Source organism: Thamnophis sirtalis, unplaced genomic scaffold (genome assembly GCF_051295495.1).
Source record: "Thamnophis sirtalis isolate CommonGarterSnake01/CBP01778 unplaced genomic scaffold, rThaSir2_p1.2 scaffold_1, whole genome shotgun sequence".
Lineage (NCBI taxonomy): Eukaryota > Metazoa > Chordata > Lepidosauria > Squamata > Natricidae > Thamnophis > Thamnophis sirtalis.
In genome coordinates this window covers 109,392,458-109,413,021 of record NW_028261381.1, presented here as the reverse complement: position 1 = coordinate 109,413,021, position 20,564 = coordinate 109,392,458, and the positions used below count along the sequence as shown (strand labels likewise).

General features: G+C 41.4%; 1 protein-coding gene across 1 annotated transcript in view; it reads left to right on the top strand.

Moving 5' to 3' along the window:
• Positions 1-8,374: 8,374 nt before the first annotated feature.
• The window catches only part of SLC8A3 (solute carrier family 8 member A3), a 222,515-nt gene continuing 210,325 nt past the window's right edge, over positions 8,375-20,564 (top strand). The window contains exon 1 of the mRNA XM_087721544.1: positions 8,375-8,712. The gene's annotated coding sequence lies outside the window, so the exon portion shown is untranslated. The remainder of the gene's footprint in view (positions 8,713-20,564) is intronic.

Sequence of the window (20,564 nt, the reverse complement as noted above, 5' to 3'; positions counted from 1 at the left end):
TTGCCAATACATGTATATATTATTCCGTTGTATCCATTATCATTTGTTATTATTATTTATGGTTAATTAATTGTTAGCGAGTAAACATTTAATAACAATCTAAAACAATCTAAGAGTTACAAATTTCCTACTTATTAATCACCAAAATCAACTATTTTTTATTATCAACTTTCATTGTCAACCTGTATCTTTCCAATAACAAAACAGTCTTATCTCTCTTGCCAGTTTTGGAGTCAGTCTTCTTTTTATCTCCTTTATAAGGTTTTTATAGGCTTCTCTCCGCACTTCGTTGCTTGAAGGGTCTCTCAGATAATCTCATTGCTCACCAGTTGCTACTAACATTAACTTGTCTTTGGTTGTCAATCTTGCTTCTGAAAAAATTTCTCTTCTTAAGTCTATCATCATTACCATTTTTTTTCTTCTGTATCCTGGAATCTGGTATAGAGTTCCAATTCGTCGAATTCCCTTTTCTATATTCCCTTCTTTCCACTTTCATCCACATTTGCTTCCTTAATAAATTCATCTATTGTCTTATCTTTATCTTCTATATCTTCATTCTCCCCTTTAATTTTTGGGGCTCCAACACCATCATCTTTTGCTGTGAGGAAGACTAGTCTTTCCAACTTCTTCTCAATTCTCCCATATCTTTCCAATAGATTTTGAATTCCAGCCAAGATATTTTGGAATTTTAAGGTTTCCTCATCTAAGTATTGATCCATGTTTCCAAAACAGAAAAAGAAAAAGAAAAAAAAACTAATTGTGATTTCCACTCTAGCCTTCCAGGCCTCTCTTATTTTTTATTTTTTTATTTTAAATTGAATTGAACACAAGTTCTTTTATGCTCTTCAAAGGGGAAGGGTTCTTTCTTTCTTTCTTTCTTTCTTTCTTTCTTTCTTTCTTTCTTTCTTTCTTTCTTTCTCCACCAAAATAGTTTTCAGAGACACCTGTGAAAACAGTTTGTGCCCTTGGTTCTTTATCAGTTTCTGTAAACAAGTTGCAAACCTTTCAGCTGCAAAGTTAGTAAAGTCAAATAAGAAAAGAAAAAAGATACATTGTTTCAAAAAAACCCAGCTTCTGACCTCCGAGTGGCAGTTAATTTTTACCTTCTACAGGGAACAAAGTTCTTTAGATTTCTTTTAGTGTGGTTTAATAACAAGTAATAGGAAAAATTGTTAAAATAAAAAAGAAGGTTTTAATCCAGAAGTCAAAAAATAAAGCAACAAGAAGCAGAAGAAAAAATCAATCCGTTCACTTTAAGAGGAGAGATGAAGAACATTACGAGCATTTCAATCCACAAAAATAGTTACAAAGAAAAAAAAACTTTCCACAGTGATCCCATTAGGATTATTTTTGCCTCTCAGTGCTTTTGTTCAAGGATCTAATTTGGCTTTAAAGAAAAAATTCTTTGGACAGTCTTTAGCAAAATAGAAAAAATACCTCACCAGATGGACTCACTTTCTCTTTTCACTCTCTTCCTTCCAGAGTGTCCCGATTTCATCAGCCTAGGGGCTGCCTGTTTACTGCCAGCTTGAAGCACTTCCCTTGGGTCTATCAGGGATTTTGCAATATCCCTGAGACCAGCAAGGCTTTGTCTTCTTGATCACCATCTCTACGGGACAGTTTAGGTCTCAATGGACCCTCCAGCAGCAAAAGTGTCAACAGCAGTCTCAGAGTATCAAGTCCGCACGTTGTAACATCGTGATGTGGCTCATTCCTCTCCCTTTTACAATTCTTATTTCATTCATAATCTACATGTTACCAAAGCTCTCATTAACTTGAATGAGAAACAGTGCACCACAGGGCAAAACCTTTTAGACCAAGGTGCCTCAAATGGGCTAACTGACAGAATGCATCCAAAATCTAGAACCCATGACTCCTGTGAAATTAAAGTTTGGCAAATTTCATAAAATGGTTTATGAAATAATACAAAATGTCATAAAACATTTCCTGTGCTGATATTTGACTATGTCCACAGATAATAGAACTGTGGCTAAGTTTCTTATAGAGGCATTTGAGGAATATAAGCCTTCATCCAGAATATTTATTTGGTCTTAAATTAACTGGTTTCTTTGACTAAACGAGTCCTGGATCTATGCACTACATGTGATCTAACCCAAATGCTAGTAATAATTGATTTACTAATCCTCTGTGAATTTATGTAACCTGTTTTAAAGCTCTTCAAGTTGATTGCCATCACTACATTTTTGTGTAATAAATTCCTGAGGTCAGCTGCATAACATGTTTTCCCCAAAATAAGACAGGGTCTTATTTTCTTTTGACCCCTGAAATAAATGCTTAGCCTTATTTTCGGACAGGTTTTATTATGTTTGAGGTGCAAGAGGCGGTGAGCATTGTCATCTCATGGCTGCTGCTGTGTTGCAATATTTTCAGGGAGGGCTTATTTTTGGGGAGGGCACATGTGCTCAAAAGCCAGATTGGGTTTATTAGTCATGGAGGTCTTATTTTTGGGGAAACGGTATTGTACAAATTATTTTAAGCTCTAGTACTTTTGTGATAGTTTTCACACACAAATTATCAATCTGAAACTGGACGAGGACAGTTATAAAATAAGGAAGAGGTGCAAACTGTTTCTCCCATTCCAAAAAAGTTTCACTTCTAGCCTTTTACTTAGAATGGTCAGAAGAGAGAGGGGTGGGAAATCTGAATATTGAGTTACTACTTGAGCTTACATTTGATACACGGCCTTACCTGAAATTTATTCACAATGACTTCATAGTTTTACTATAATAAGTCTACTTATTTGAGCCGTCATGTCCTGGGAGATATATTCTTGCAGTGCTTGGCTTTGTAAATCAAGAGGAATTGGAATATTATGGAAGTGGATTGTTGTTACTGTTGTGTGACCACAACATAGTGACCTGCTTAACAACTGGCATGACTTATGACTATAACTCTGGGCTCAATTGTAGTCCTACATTGAGGACTACCTGTATATACATTGATCTTTTTTTTCTTTAATTGTAATTATTATTAATTCATGCAGAATAGATTGTAAAGTATGATCTTTTTAGACCCCTTTTTTAAAACTGGCACTATACTAGCTATTTTATAGACTTTTGGTTCACTTGATGAAATTAAGGACATGTTATATATTTTTATTAGAAGATCAGTAAGTTCTTTAAGACCATAAGAAATGGTAAGCACCAAATAATTGAGGCCTTTGAACTATGGTGCTGAAGAAGACTCCTGCGAGTCCCTTGGACTGCAAGACGATCAAACTGGCCAGTCCTAGAGATTGACCCTAACTGCTCTTTAGAAGGTCAGATCCTGAGATTGAAACTCAAATACTTTGGCCACCTAATGAGAAGGAAGGACTCACTGGAGAAGAGCCTAATGCTGGGAACAATTGAGGGCAAAAGAAGAAGGGGACAGCAGAGAATGAGGTGGCTGGATGGAGTCACTGAAACAGTAGGCGTGAGCTTAAATGGACTCCAGAGGATGGTAGAGGACAGGAAGGTCTGGAGTTGCTGTCCATGGGGTTGTCCATGGAGTCGCGAAGGGTCGGACATATCTTTGCAACTAACAAAAAAGTTCTTTAAGAACAATTTGAAAGGTATTATCTAAGGCTGCTTAATTCTTTTTAATCCAACAAAAAAGGTTTTGAGGTTAATATTTTGCCATCACTGCTTGGTTCAACTCTTCAGGCTTTCTTCCTGGAAAAAAAGTAACAGGCACAGATATACCTAATACAACAAAAAACCAGAGAACTATCATCAAAAAGGTTATCATTTAGCCTTGTTCTCATTTTGTATTACTTTGATATGAACTAGGCATTTGATAGTATTGAAAAATATTTTGGTAATGAAGAAATGTATTTAGGGTACATTTTGTTAAGAAAAAGAGTGGAAACCTAAATAAACACAATAGCAATTTTAAAAAAAAGCCTTGGATAGAATATCTTTGATCTAAACAATATTCGGTCTGTGCAGACTTGAAAGAGAGCATAATGTTTCTCAACCTTGAAGATGTTGCAGACATAAGGCACCAAGCTAGAAGCTGGAAGACTGTGACTTCTTGTGCTGCCTTAGGCATGAAAGCTGGCTGGGCGCGACTTTAGGCCAGTCCAACCCACGTGAGAGGATTGTTGTTGGGAAAATAAGAAAAGGTTGCCAAGTTTTAAGAAGTACTTGCTTGGAGACTTCATGGACATGATTATGTTGCATATTGTTCTTGGCAACAATATGCAAGTGGTTTATTATTGTTTTTTTTCCAAGATCTGCCCCCCCCCCCCAACTTCCCAGCATAGTTCTGGTTCTTTGCTGGACTTTTTCCATCCAAATACTAACCAAGTGTGACTGTTCAGCTCTAATCTCAGACTGGTTCAGGCCGCTGCTTGCTACATCTAAAACTGCTTGTTTTAATTGGAGCAGCTTGTAGTTGTTTTGTAAATAACAATCGGGAGGGGGGACCCTCTATTCTCGCTTTATAGAGGAATAACACATGCAGCCTTTGTAAAGAAGACAAATGACATTCTTGGAATCAAGTGCTAATTAAATTTTGTTTGGGGTATTATTTTTTGACATCCAAGTTAAATAGGGTTGGAGCCCAAATGAGTTTTATAGCCTAAATGCAATGCTAATTATCCAACATACTTAAAAATGAGTCTAATTTTTAATATGCCTTATTTGAAAACAGTTGAAATAAGACACTACACAGAATTGTTTTATTGGTATTTTTTATGCAGTGTCTTGTGATTAAATTTATCAATCAATATAGATTTGGAAATATAAATTTGATAGATAATAAACTAACTTCCAAGAGAGGTTCCAGGAGACAAATCAATAGATAATATTATTGTGTAAATTATGCCCTCTCTATAACACTGGCACATTTTTATGTTATCTTTGCTCTCTGTATAACATTTAATGGCTTTAACAATATTTGTCACTCTGTCTTGATAGGGATTTTGCAAAACTAAAATTGTGAAACTAGGATTAGGAACTTTGCAACACAAATGTTGGTGAAAAGCTATTTAAGATACTGACCTATGATCTGAAAAGCCCCCAATGATCATAATATAGGTGTGTTTAATTGATTAAAGAAGGTATAGCCATAGACCAAAATAGCAATAGCATTGCAGTAGCATTTAGGCTTGTATGCTACCCAATAATGCTTTACAGCACTCTTTGTGTGGTTTACAATGCCAGCATATTGCCCCCAACAATATGAGTCTTCATTTTACCAACCTCAGAAGGATGGAAAGCCAAGTCAACCTTGAGCCCCGTCAGTATTGAACTCCAGGCTATGGGCAGAGTTTGCTTGCAATACTGCACTCTAACCACTGCACCACCAGGGCTCCAAAAATATATATTGTACTTTTCCTTTCTTGAAAGAGAAAGAGGGTTTTCTTTGGGAGAAGGTCTGCTTAGAAGTCCTCCTTATACGTGGCACGACATAACCGCGAAAGTCAAAAGCGCGCCGACAACACTGCGGCGCTAAAACCGCGAAAGTCAAAAGCGCGCGACAACAGCGCGCCGACAACAGCGCGCCGACAGAAGCGGGATTTAACTTAAGGTAAGGTTTAGGGTTAGGTTTAGGGTTAGGTTTAGGGTAGGTTTAGCATTAGGTTTAGGGTTAGGTTTAGGGTTATTTTTAGGGTTATGTTACAGCACGCTTCTGTCGGCGCGCTGTTGTCGTGCGGTTTTGACAGCGCGGTTTTGTCACCGCACTTTAGTGACACACGCTTTAGTCGACCGCGGTTTTGTGGTGGAACCCCTTATATAGGTCCTTTCTATTGAAGATTTCTTCTATAACTGGCCAACCAGTAAGAAAAAAAGTGTAGAAGCAAGGATGGAGAAACAATGGAAAATCTGGCAGGGAAAATATTAAAAAGGGGGAGAAATGGTGGGAAAAAGGGAAAGTGAAATAGTCATTCATTTCCTGTTTGACTAATGGGAACACGGGAGTAATTAGAAAGTGTTGGTTCTTCCACCACTGAGCTTCCCCCAATATTCATATTTTGCATTTGACCTACCTGGTAAGTGCAGGAAAAGACACTAGATTGAAAGTCCCAATTTTTGTCCCTGTCCAATGAAAGTTGCCCTGGAGGATGATCCAAGGAAGGGAAGGAAACATGTTTGCACCCGCCTAAAATAGCCAACAGATGCTAAGTGGGCAAAATACTGAAACCTCACAAATGTAATTGACCTTCTGTTGTGAAATAAATTTACCATTTTTCCTTTGCTGCTTCATATACTTCTCCAAATACTGGAAGGTGCCTCTCAGAGCAGCTGCATGTTACCACCTGTCTTATTTTCTTCCAATCCTTCCCACAGCCCATTTTTTTCTGTTAATGTGATGCCTCTCTGTGATACATGGGAGAAATTCATCAGTACTTTAGTGGATAATGATCTGGGTGGCAGAGATGAGCTAAGTAAAGCAGGACATTCTTCTTAACTTATAGCCCGTAATGCTTTAGTACCTTGTCTTAGTTGCAACTAAGCCAGTCACTAGAAGATGAATTTAGCCCATCTAAAAACTTAACAGCAGTGTGCAAAGCAAACCTAGAATCCAGCAGAAGCATCAAAAGCAGTATTTTGAACCAACCCAAGATCTGAGGCTATAATGAATCCAGGAATAACCAGAAATATAGTGAAATAGTTCCTGCATTGGCTGCTAGAAAAGGAGAACTTGTGAAACCAAGATTCCTGGTATCTCACTATGGCTTCAACTAGAACAAATCCTTCCTATGAATAAAATGCTACTCTTGAGCAAGTTTTTTACTTAGAAGTAAGCCTGTTTCTCATTCTAATCAGTGCTTTTCAATCTCAGTAACTTTAAGGTATGTGGAATTCAACTCCCAGAATTCTCCAATATTTTTGCTGGGGGATTCTGGAAGTTGAACTCCACAAATCTTGAAGTGGCCGAGATTGAAAGGCATTGTTCTAGCAATACCATTTGGGTCTGAATGCTCTACTCCCCACAGGTTCAGCCTCTTTCTCCAAATTTAGCAAGAGGTTTCAGGCCATAAAATGGTCTTGAACGCTGTTCACTGAGTGATCAGGATTCATCAACAACAGCCAATCTCTGAAAAATGTAATATATTTCTTGATGATTGACGATACAGAGAAATTGTTCAGAAACAAACATTACAGAAATGTCTGGCTCACTGTTGTTTACAAAGCAAAAGAAAATTAGGGCACTTCATCTTAAAACTAGCCTGGTGAATTATTGCATGTGTGTGTGTGTATGTGTGTGTGTCTCATTTATTCCAAAGGACAACTGAACTTCTTAAGAGCCTGCTGCTCCCATGGAACAGCAGAAGGATGATGGGTGCTGTAGTCCATTACATTGAGAAGGCATTGCATCAAAGGAGGCTGCCCCCTCTAAAGCAAGAGCTAGGCCACATTTCTTCAAGCCTTTCCCAGTGCTGGCTTCTGACAAATATAGAGGCAATTCTGGGTCAGGAAACTTCTCTGCTTGGCTTCCCTCAGATCCAACATTCAGGGGTTAACCTCTTCCAGACTGAACAAATCCACATTTTCCAGCAAACTCATTCCTTACTAAAGTCAAGCAGTAATTTGCCAGGCGGCACGTCCTATTTTTAGCCTTCAAATATTCCCGCTGCCTCCCAAGTAGTTATTTGACTAGGGGGAAGAAAGGCTCCCAAGTGGACGAGCTCCTCCGTGCTCGACCAGCAGGTCAGGTGGCTTCCCCAACATCGCCACGCCGCCTAACCCAAGGCGGGCTCTCCTAAGCAATTTCCAAAAGGCTAATTTAAGGTCTCCGGGAGGTTCTTGACAAACCCAAAGGACTCGGGCTGGCTGGTATGTTTCGCCACGTTTGCGCCCGCTCTTCACCCTCCCTCGTCTCTCGTGTTTTCTCTGGCCGAGTTCAAGCCACCAAGCTCGAGCGCTCCTTGACCGCCGGCCTCTCCTTTTCTCTGCGGCCGAAAGGCCGCCCCTGGCCGGGCTCCTAGAATAGCGAGGGGTTTGCCTGTGGCTCCCAGCCGCGCGCTTTGCTTCAAAGTCCTCGTTTGAGTCCGATCGCCTTTCCCTCCCCCGCCGCCTTCCTCCTCCTCCTCCTCCTCCTCCTTGCGCGCGGCGTCGCGAAGGATAAATATGCAGGGCTTGTAATTCGCTTGCAGTTCTCGCTCCCGGCTGGCAGGGTGACGCGGAGCTTGGAAGAGGCTGGCAGATTGGCTTTTGTTGATTTGGTTCCTTCCTTCCCTCGCTGCAGCAGTTGTGCCCAAGGCGAGCTGTGCCCACCTTCTCGTCCACAAGCCGAGCGGGCTCTGAGCTTCCCCGGCTGGTGCTGAGATGCTGGGAAACCTCTGAAACTGGGTGGCGGTGGTGTGAGAGGGAAGGGAAAAGCCCAGCCGATCCTTTGGACTGCAAGTCGTCACTTCCCTCTCTTGCCTTCCTCCCCCACCACCCCACGCTCTGCTTCTTCATCCTCCTCTTCTTCCCCCCCGCCGGCTCCCTGCTCGCACGCCCCCCTCCCTTCCCAATTCCTCTGTACACGGCCGAAAGCTAAGCAGTTCCCTATGTTCTCCCCCTGACTCGTAGCGGCCGAAGGCAAGGCAAGGCAACTTCGATTGACATGTCAAGGAGATCCCCCCGCCTCCCCACCCGGCAGATTCTGGCAACAATCTACCACGGGATGCAATGAGACCGCGCTAAAAAAAACATCCGGGAAGGATCTGTAACGGGGGAGTTAAGAAGGAACGTCCTCCCCCGCCCCCGCCGAAAGGTAAGTCTCGGGGGATGCGGGGGGGGGGGGGGGCTTCGATCCTATTTTAACAGCACGATCCCCGCAATGCAAGCTGGCGGTTTGCAGCCCAGCGAAGTGGACTTGATCTTTATTGCCTGTTTGAGGCTGAAGGCTTTGGAGGAAGAGAAATGGGATGGTTTTGCAAAACCGGCCGTCAGGAACCTGTCAGGTATAACGCTGCAAAGGAAAACAAGAGGCGTTCTTGACTTCTTATGTATTTATTCTTTTCTCGCCTGCTTGCCTGGTTGGAGCGGAGTCTTTGCTCCCGTGCAATTCTATGCGTGGCGTGCGCGTGTTGAACCTGCAGAAGGAGAGAAGCCTACTGCTGCCGCCGTTGCAGCCTCTTTTTTTTTCTCCCCTAGCTCCGCACTCAAGACCAACAGAAAATTGCTGGGGGAAATTGCAGGGAAGGAGGCGGTCTGCTGGCTTGGCGCGCTCCATCCGAGGTGTAGTTTGAAGCGTTGCACCCGCTTGCTTTGGGCGGCCGCTCAAAAACTCCTCTCCCTGGCAGTGATTATACCCGGGATCAGGCTTTGGCAGTGGGGGAGAGCGGTGTAAGACCAATCCAGTAATAAATCAGGGTAACTACTAAGATGCACCAGGCGCAGGAGGGGGGGGTGTCTTCCTTGAAATTGGGATTCCAATTTCTGCCGAACTTGCTGATAGGCGCCGCAGGAAACCGGGCGGCGGGGTGGGGGGGGTGGGGAGACAGAAAGGGCACAGAGGTGGTTTCTCTGGGCCGGAGGCGAAAGACAAGGGAGGGCCTGGAGAGCAAGAGAGGCCGAATTAATTCAAAAGCAATCGGTTTCTTTTCTTCTTTTCTTTTCCCCGGCAAAGCCGGGTTTCTAGATTCAGAGGCAGCCTGCTTCGTTTATTCTCGCGCCGGTGGCAAAGGAAAAAAATTGCCGTTCGGTACAAAGTGGCAAAATGTTATAAGGAGCAGAATAATCCCGCCGGGGCCATCTCCCCTCCCCTCCCGCCCCGTTTAAACAGTAAAGGAGGGATTATTGGGGCGGAAAAGGGTTGGAATTGGAAAAGGAAGATCCGACCTGCTGGTTGGATCCCGGATCCGAGGCTGCTTTCAAACCGAAACCGGCGAAGGATTCCCCCCATCGCCCCCACCCCCATTTAGGGAGTAGTGCCTGCGGAAGCCAGCCGCTTTCTCTCAACGATTAATCTTTGGCAGCTGTTGCGCTCCATCCGTGGTGTTTACCTCGTTTTGCAAATATAGCTCTTGCGCCACCCTCCTCCCTAAATAGGACGAGAAGAGGGGACTTTTAATAGGAAGCAAGGAAGGGGGGCGGTGGGAGGCCATGCTTGCGAGGTGCCCTTAGCTCTGTCCCGGACAGAGCTATCAAAGACCCCTTTTCTTTCTTTCAAAGGGGGGGGGGGCGGAATAATGCCAGAGGAGAAACAGATGGGTCTTAACTTTATGTAGTTAAGGGAGGTAGCCCTCTCCCTCTGGGGCAGCCAAAATAAAGGCTAAGTGATGGTTGCATAAGCTTTGTGGACTTTTTAAGACTTTCTTCCAGTTCAACATAAGGGACACTTATACAATTGATGCTGTTTCCTGTGAAGAAAGAGTTGGAAATATGGGCAGAGTGAAAATTATTGTAAATTGGAAGGAGTATCATTGGTATGTTTTAACTTATTTAATTGTTATGGTTTCCTCTCCATTTCCTATGTAGGTGTTGTAAGCAGAAGTTAGCCCAACAAAATCTCTTTCGTTTTTTAACCAAAAGAACCCAAGAAGAGCTTACCTTATTTTGTCTGGTAATAACTCTACTGCTTCTTTCAACAGGGGTGTAGGTAGGTAGTTTTCAGGTTTGTGGACTCTTATGTCTCTTCCCTGAAATCCCAAGTTCCATCAATTTGATGCAAAAGGTATGGGTTCAAGAATTAAATGTTTTGCATCCTTTTCCTGCTAGAGAAGCAACATTTCTTCATATGAATTGTACAGTGGGGAGCAGAATTATTCTTGCTTCATTAAACCTATGGAAGTAAGAAGTCTACTGCAAATTATCTAGACAAGTAAACATCTTTCCAGATGTGCCCTCTGCTCAGCCTTGATCCAAATAACATAATAGTCCCTGGAAAAATGATGAGCAATGAATACTTGATGGTAGAATCTTGTAAGACCTCAAACTGTCCAACTGCTGCCTCTTTAATTCTAGTTGCTGCTTTTTCCCCCCCTGGCTGTTTTTAGATCTTGTGGTTCTGTGGTGAGGTCACTGCAAAAGTACTAGCATGATGCTTTTAGTGCACATATGTTGAGATTCCATAAATTTATATTTAACCCTTAGTTTGGAAAAGCAGGTAATGTGTCCTCAGCAGATGCACAACTGCATGCATGGATTGTGGCTCCAAAGTGGAGGTTTCTCAGTTGGAAATATTAGTTGTTCAGAGCAAGTTACCATTTTTCCTGTCTAAAATAAGATTGCCTCTTAAGAGTGTTATAGGACAGGGAACGCAACAATACTTTCTAATGTATTTCGTCTTCATAATTAGTTGCAATGAAAAGACATTTGTATTTGATTCAGAGCTAAGGAAACAGCCCAGCTAAAGACTGAGCTGTATAAGACATACCTAAATTCACCAATTCCTCTTAGCTTGACTTTCTCATCCATGATGGAAAAGAGGTGAAGGAGAAATCTGTGGGTTTGTGACCTATTACATGGCTCAATATTTGTCTGGCAGAAGCCGGTCTTAGGCTGCCTATTATTAATTCACCATCAACCTTTGGATAGATTGATATTGGAGAGAGTTCTGTGTAAATAATGAAAGATTATTGTGCCTGATTCTTCTCTTCCTAACCAAAACCTTTCACTCATGTATGGCTGTGCTCAATGGTCCAAAATAGTTTCTTTCCTTATACTTTGGCTGATAGAGGTTTTATTTTACATATTGCATTATAATTTCAGTGTAGTTACCTGGGTGTGGTAGCTGTTAGTAATTATCCTGAATTAGTGGACTTTCTGTTCCATGGGGATGTCTTTTCTGCAAATAGAAGTTGTTTGCAGTAGGAAGGCATATTTAGTGGATACTATGATTATAGGGAAAGGGAAAACCCAAATTAAAGAGAAGGATATGCAACTACTAGTGGGATCTTTGATTTCTAACCGTCAATATTTGTTTATCTAATTCAGACATGCAACTCCGGTTTCTAAAAACTGCCTTTCTTAATTTAGCAGCCCTCAGATTGTTACTTAGACTACAGATTCTATAAATCTGTCCCACATAGCTTGTGAAGAAAGCTGCTTTTGATTAGCAGGTTTAATATCTTATCATAATTCTATGCATCAGGGAAGTAAAGTACAAATGATATTTGCAGACAAAGAAAAAAATGCATTGAGAAAAAATGTTGAGTCTCAGTAAAGAGTGCACAGAAGAGCAACAAAGATGATTAGGGGACTGGAGGCTAAAACATATGAAGAACATATTGCAGGAATTGGGTATTTCTAGTCTGGTGAAAAGAAGGACTAGGGGTGATAGCAGTGTTCTAATATTTGAGGGGATGCCACAAAGAAGAGGGAGCCAACCTACCAGTATTTTTTGGAGTATAAGATGCACCAGAGTATAAGACACACCCAGGTTTTGAAGAGGCATTTTTTTTAAAAAAGTAGGTAGGTAGGTAGAGGGATAGAGAGGGAGAGAAAAAGAGAAATATAGTAGGTAGGTAGGGAGAGAGAAGGTGTGTATAGATAGGTAGGTAGAGGGATAGAGAGAGAGAAATAGAGATAGAGATAGAGAAATACAGTAGATAGGTAGGGAGAGAGAGAGAGAGAGTAGATAGGTTGGTAGGTAGAGGGATTTTGCCCAGGTTCGCCTGGTGCACCAGTTGCGTCCCTACCTGAACCGGGAGGCCCTCACAACAGTCACTCGTGCCCTTGTGACCTCTAGACTGGACTACTGCAACCTGCTCTACATGGGGCAGCCCTTGAAGAGCATTCAGAGACTTCAGCTTGTCCAGAATGCAGCTGCGCGAGCGATCGTGGGTGCACCTCGGTTCACCCACGTAACACCTATCCTCCGCGAGCTGTACTGGCTGCCTATTGGTCTCTGGATACGCTTCAAGGCGCTAGTCGTCACTTATAAAGCCCTTCATGGTATTGGACCTGGGTACTTGAGAGACCGCCTGCTGCCAATCACCTCCGCTAGACCAATTAGATCCCACAGATTAGGCCTCCTCCGAATTCCATCCGCCGGCCAGTGTCGACTGGCGACTACCCGGAGGAGAGCCTTTTCTGTGGCTGCTCCGACCCTTTGGAACGAACTCCCCATGGAGATTCGAACCCTCACCACCCTCCAGGCCTTCTGCAAAGCCGTTAAAACCTGGCTGTTCCCACAGGCCTGGGGCTAAAGAGCTGTTGCCCCCGTCTGGAATGGTATGACTGTTGTGTGTTTTTAAATTATGTATTGTTATGTATCGTTTATTTTTTATTTTTTTGTCTGTACCCCCCCTTCCCTGATTTGATTTGTTAGCCGCCCTGAGTCCCCTTCGGGGGAAAAGGGCGGCATATAAATATAATAAATGAAAAATGAATGAATGAATGAGGGATAGAGAGAGAAAAATAGAAATACAGTAGATAGATAGGGAGAGAGGGAGAGAGAGAGTAGGTAGGTAGGTATATAGGTAGAGGGAGGGAGAGAGAGAGAGAAAAATACAGTAGGTAGGGGGGGGGGAGAGAGAGAAGATAGGTAGATGTTTCTAGGTGCTGGAGAAGAAAATCTCTGACAACCTGTAGCACCTAAAACTTTATTTCTGCTGGCACAGCACTTGACCAATGTAATTCTCATCAATCCTTCTAACTAAACAGCTTTCTGAAAGGAAAAAAAAGTTTTTGCATTCTGCAAACCTCCCCCAAACGACCCGTTTTTTGCAAAAATGGGCCTGTTTTTTTTTAAAAAAAGGCATGAATAGCCTTGCAAGGGCTTGCAGAGTGCTCCTGGGGGAGTGTTCCCCCCCAAAACGAGCAAAAAACAGCCCATTTTTTGCGAAAACGGGTCATTTGTCAAAAAAATTGCATGCATAGCCTTATGGAGGCTTATAGAGTGCTGTTGGGGGCTGTGGGGGCCCTCCCCAGCCCCCAGGAGCTCTCTGAAAGCTTCCATAAGGCGCTGCGTGGCCATTTTGGTGAATGGGGTGGAGCTTCGGGAGGCAAAAAAAGGCTGTATTCGGTGTATAAGACGCACCCAGATTTTCAGCCTCTTTTTAGAGGAAAAAAGGTGCATCTTATACTCCGAAAAATACTGTACTTTCCAAAGTGCCAGATGGCAGTGCAAACAGCAATGGATGGAAACTAATCAAGGAGAGAAGCAACCTAGAACTAAAGAGAAATTTCCTGACAGTTTGAACAATTAACCAGTAGAACGGGTTGTCTTCAGAAGGTGTGGATGCTCCATCACTGGAGGTTTTTAAGAAGAGATTGGATGGCCACTTGTCCAGAATGTTAGAGTCTCCTGCTTGTTCAGGGGGTTGGACTGGAACATCTCCAAAGGTCCTTTCCAACTCTGTCCTTCTATTTTGTTTTGTTCTGTTCTATTCAAATGTTCTGGATTGGACTATTTGAGTGCGCCCATTTTTGTGGTAGAACTTGTTGAATACGCTTAGCGTCAGCATCACACTCATGAAGAGCTGGGATTTTAGTTTCCTTCTAGGTATTCTGGGAAATGTACAAATCTGCAGTTCTGTAAATTTTAAAGATTTGCAGATCTAGCTATTTGCTAACAGTGCTTGGCACCTGCTAGAAACTTACGTGCTTGTAGGGCAGTGTTTCTCATTGTTGACAAGTTTAAGAGGGGGTTAAGAGGAGTGGGCTTCAACTCCCAGCATTCCACTACTCTTAAATTTACCAAGGCCAAGTATCACTGTTGTAGGGTGACTGATTACGGACCTGGCTAATTGAAATTTGAAACAGTTGATATCTCTGTAAAATATTTAATGGAATTCTAGAATAACTAGAGATCCTGGGTTTAATTGCTTTTTTATTGGTAAAAATACGAATTTCATTTATACACTTTCCATTTCTAAGATTGATGGGCAAATGGAATCGGTTTGAAACTGAAGAACCTAGAAGCAGGTATGGCTTATTCTATATTTTGGATGCTGGGTTAATTCCTGATCCAGATACATACGAAGAAATTGAAGCTATGCAATGTCTTCATTTTTGGGGAGAGCAAGAAAGCTGTTAATCTACCATAGTGAATAAATAACATCATGGTCAAGTCACAGAAAGGGGAAGAGCGCCAAAGAGCTAGAGATGTATCACAGGCACTTATCTGAGTCACAAAAGAACCAAGTAAGCTGCATTCATAATAAGAAAAATGCAAGCTCCACATCCCTGCTCCACATTGAGCCTTATTTGTATGTGACAGATTCAGAATCCTGATAATAATACAAACTTTGAAAACTTTTAGTCAAACCAGCCTTTTCGTCTCTTGCTTTTTGTTAACTCTGGAGTGATGAAGACATCTGAGAATCATTGACTAACAATAGCATTGTAATCTCTTGAGTGGAACCACTAAAGATTTTGGATTTTGAAACATTCGTTGATTCAAGTCCTGGTGAAAGTACATTTCCATAACACTCTGATGTTTGGTGTCCTCTGTACATTCAGAGTGATTGATTTTGCATGTTGGAAAAGAATGCAGTAGATGAGCTACTGAAAATGTGAGGAAAAGTTGACTCTAAAAAGGAAACCTCTTAGCTCTAACTTAGCTGTAGAAATTTATTTATCTATTAGACTGATATGACACCCCCTTGCAAGATTCATGTATTTGAGATAGGTGGCTGTATCAGTCTAATAAATTAACTCTCTAAAATGATGATCTAATTTATAGTTATTATACAAAGTTGTACGTGAAATTCTTTTTATTCGTGAATAATCATATGCTATTATAATAGCTTATATTTTTATGCCCGAAATCAGTTTTCTTGTAAAGGTCTATATGAATTACTCCTTCCTGACTTTAGTGCATGATCAAGTTACTTAATTCATTTTACATCTACCAAAAAATCAGATTAGGTGGGCTTATTTCAAGGCTTATGACATTCTCCTTGTGGGTATGGATCTGCTAAAAACCTTATGAGTTTATTTATGAGTTTAATTTGATATCTTGCCACACACATTGGCTATTTCTGTAACTCTATTTTCAGGGACAGAAAAATGAGTCAACAACTTTTGATTAGAAATTGAAAGTTAAATACTCTAAAAATTTATGTTATGTAATTTAATACTGAAATTTATAAAACTCTACTGCCAACCTACCATTATATGTCATCTGGATCCCTTTCAGTTGGGTTTCAGGCCTGGTTACGGCACAGAAACTGCTTTGGTCATGCTGATCGATGATCTCTGGCGGGCCAGGGATAGAGGACATTCCTCTATCCTAGTGCTCCTTGACCTCTCAGCAGCCTTCGATACCATCGACCATGGTATCCTTCTGCGACAGTTACGGGAGGTGGGAGTGGGAGGCACTGTCTTAAGGTGGTTCTCCTCCTACCTCTCAGACAGGTCGCAGTCGGTGTTGGTTGGAGGACAGAGGTCGATCCCTAGGCCCCTCAACTATGGGGTGCCACAGGGTTCGGTCCTGTCCCCCCTCCTATTTAACATCTACATGAAGCCGCTGGGTGAGATCATCCGGCGGCATGGGATTAAATATCATCAATATGCAGACGATACTCAGTTGTATCTGTCCGCCCCGTGCCAACTCAGCGAAGCAGTGGAAGTGATGTGCCAGTGCCTGGAGGCTGTCAGGGTCTGGATGGGAGCGAACAAGCTTGCACTCAATCCAGACAAGACCAAGTGGCTATTGATGCTGCCTCCCAAGGTTAGTCCAGACATTCCATCTCTTAGCCTGGGGGGTGAAATTATAAACCCCTCAGAGAGGGCTCGCAATTTGGGTTTCCTCCTGGACCCACAGCTGACGTTAGAGCACCATCTGTCGGCTGTGACCAGGGGGGCTTTCACCCAGGTTTGCCTGGTGCACCAGTTGCGGCCCTACCTGGACCGGGAGGCACTTCGAATAGTCACTCATGCCCTCGTCACCTCAAGACTGGATTACTGTAACGCGCTCTACATGGGGCTGCCCCTGAAGAGTGTTCGAAGACTACAGTTGGGCCAGAACGCAGCTGCGCGAGCGATATGGGGTGTATCTAGATACACCCATATTACACCTATCCTCCGCGAGCTGCACTGGCTTCCTATTGGTCTCTGGACGCACTTCAAGGTGCTAGTCGTTTCTTTTAAAGCCCTTCATGGTTTAGGACCTGGCTACCTGAGAGACCGCCTCCTGCCACTTACCTCCCAATGACCAACAAGATCGCACAGGTTGGGCCTCCTCCGGGTGCCGTCAGCTGGACAATGCCAGCTGGCAACTCCCCAGGGGAGGGCCTTCTCTGTTGCTGCGCCAGCCCTATGGAACGATCTACCTGCAGAGATCCGGACCCTTACCACTCTCCCGGCCTTCCGTAAAGCCGTCAAGACCTGGCTGTTCTGGCAGGTCTGGGGCTGTTGATTGATATCCAGCCCCGTTTAGATGGAATGGCTGACATGAATTTTAATACTGTATTTTTATTTTTTATCTCTATTTTTTAAAATTAAATGTTTCTTGTCTGTTGTGAGCTGTCCAGAGTCCCTATGGGAGTGGGCGGCATACAAATTCTAATAAACTTGAAACTTGAAACTCATTCTACTGGAGATTGCAATTTCTCTGCTGCTGTCCTCTGGCAGAAATGCACTCTTAATTAGGGATTCTTCAAAATCTGAGATATGCCAATGATTTATCTAGGCTTATTAAGTTCAGGCCCTTTCAGAGAAAAATAACAAGAATTAAACTGTTATTTTTCAATAACGTAATAGTTTTTTATATTTTAACTTCAGTTAAAGACAGCTGTTGCTTTGAGATTGTTTACACAAATGAAGGAGAAAAGGTACAACAAGAAGTATTCTGGCAGATTTGAATACTAAACTAGATAAATTTCCATTATTTCCATTGGTCAGGATTAAATTTACCTGTATATTAAAAACTGATGCTTAAATTTATCTCCATAAACAATTACTCCTTTCTTGCTTTCTAGAGAGTTTCCATAGACCTAAATTATACTTAGGATATTATATTTTGAGTTTACTCAGTATAATTTTGTTAAAAATATCTAATATCTGGCATTTATTTATTCCTCCTATTGAAACCTTTCAGAGAAGAAAGTTTATTGGTACTCCAATGCAGCTTTTATCTGCCTGAAGTTCAGTTGATTGATGCTATCAGATATAGATAGAATTGGAAAATTGTGGGAATTGGAGAGTGAATTCTCCACTCAGAAAATATTTGTGTCATTCTTACATCATTGTGGCTTGTGCTGGACACCTGTAGTTCTTGCTCAAGGCAAAAATGACCAGGGTGAAATTGCCCTATTTTAGATAAATTATGTGAAGGCCTTTCTCTCTGGAGAAGGTTGTCATGCTGGAAAGGAGGAAGGAGAGAAAAGAATAGGATGACTAGTGGGAAGGTGGATGGACTCAATTACAATGTTTGCGGGTGCACCATTGGAAGATCTGAAATACGGAGTTAGAGATAGATTGTCATCACTAGATAGTTACTAGGTGATCATCAGGATTGACTGATGGCCCATAATCAAAATCAATGAATGATGACTAATAGTCCAAGAACATCTGAGAATTCTTAGATTTTCTATCAAACGTATGATCTATTAACAAAAGGATATAATTGTAATGGAAGCAGTATATATTTGTACTTTTATAATAAAATATAATTAAGATATTTAATCAGACGAGTAGAATATCTGCCCTCACTAAATGTATTTCATGTAAGCACATAGACTTACAAAGGATATTGCCTGAACTTACACAATCTGTAGTTGAACAAATTTGTTCATTAATATGTTGTATGAACTTAGCCGTGGAGGTTTATAAACTGTACCTTACACTTTAATTTGTTATATGAATTCAATCAGTAGTGATTTGTTTAGAAAACAATGGCTTAGTATAACCTGCATGAATTCAGTCATAATCACTGTACTCAGCATGGCTAATCACCATTATGTGTACAGTTGCATTGTTACAATATGATCTTACTTATAACTAACTATTCAGGAGGAAATCCTGAATTGGTTTTCTATTCCTCTAAGACCACCTGGAATTCTGAGTACACAATGGAGGTCCACCCTACACAACACATGATCTGTGAACCACAGACCATCAGAGAGGCATGGTGGAGCACTTCCATAAGTTGCTGTAGGTAAACAGAATGAGAATTTAAGCAGTGGCAGGTCAGAGAGACCAACATTGATGGCTTGGAAGTTATACAAACCTGATGAAGGACATTTCAAGATCCTTGGTTTTTGATGGTTATGCAGGTTTGTTTAGGAAATGGCTAAAATAAAAACTGCATATGTACATGTTTATGATACTATATTGTTGCATTAGGAGTTTTTTTTTTTTTTTTTTTGTCTAAATATTTTTATTTCATTTTCATTTTCATTTTATACAATCACTTATATACTGTGCAAAGAAAAAAGAAAAAAAAAACCCCCAACATAACACTTCATTCCCCCATACACCCTCTCTTCTCCCCCTCCAACTTTCCTTTCACCCCTCCAACATTCCCCTCTTCTACTTCCCTTCCCCCTCAGACATCTCCCCCTCCCTCCATTTACCCTCCTTACATTCCCTCTCACTCCCTCTTTACTTCTCCCTTCTCTTTCCCTCTTCTCCCCACTTTGGTGTATCCATACAATTCAATTTGTTTTTTACAATAAAAGTAGAAAAAGAAAAAAAAAGAAAAAGAAAAAAAAACGACAGTACACAAGTGAATTCTTATTGTTCTAAGGATTGAAACTGTAATTCCACCCTCCCCCCTCCCCCCTATAATCCCCCCTCCCTAACCCCCTTACGGCTTCGCAGGTCCCATGCCCGGCATAATTCTTTAACAAGCATTTAAGTATAATAAGGCCAGCTAACTTTAAAATTTAAAAGAAAGTAAGATAAAAGTAAAGCCAAAAAGAAAAGGGAAAAATAATAAAAAAAAATAAAAATAAAAAAAAAACACCCACACTCACACACAAAAAAAAAGAGAAAGAAACAAAAAGGGTCATAAACCCACTACGTTACCACAGCTTCCCATTATCTATAAATCTTAATCAATGTGACTCATTCCAAATTTCGATTATTTTGCTACTTGCAGGGTTTCAAACTGTATTAGAGCCAGGTAAGTTGATCAATTAGAATTCCCCAACTAAAAATCTCCTTGCTTTGTCTATCTATTCAAACCTTTAATTTATCTCTTTTTTATCCAAGTATCCAAACCTTTCTATAACACCATTAACTCAAATACTTCTTTCATTTTTCATTTCCAACACCTCCCTTTCTATCCTTACCCACCTCCACATATAAATTTTTTACCTTCCACCCTGCCTTTATCCATATCCACATATATATTTTATCCACATTCATTGCTCCTCCTATATTTACTCCACTTTCCTGAAGATTCTCCGACCAAACTTTCTTAACCTTATATTAATATAGCAACTCAAACAAACATCAGCTTGCGTTCTAGCCCCATATAATCTAATTAAACTTTCGCTGCCCTTCCCTCTCCCACGCACCTCCCAACTCCGTTTGTCCCAAACCGCAACTCAAAAAGATCACAATATCCGCTCTCTTCGCCTGAAAGAATAGTTCATGCGCAATTAAAGTTAGAGTTCAGACAAAATTTCTGTACAATATATGTCCCCAATCATCAACGCTTCTTTCAGTCTCCATGTCTCATCATCAATATGCCACTTTTCCATTTTATCCCAGACGGAAATCATA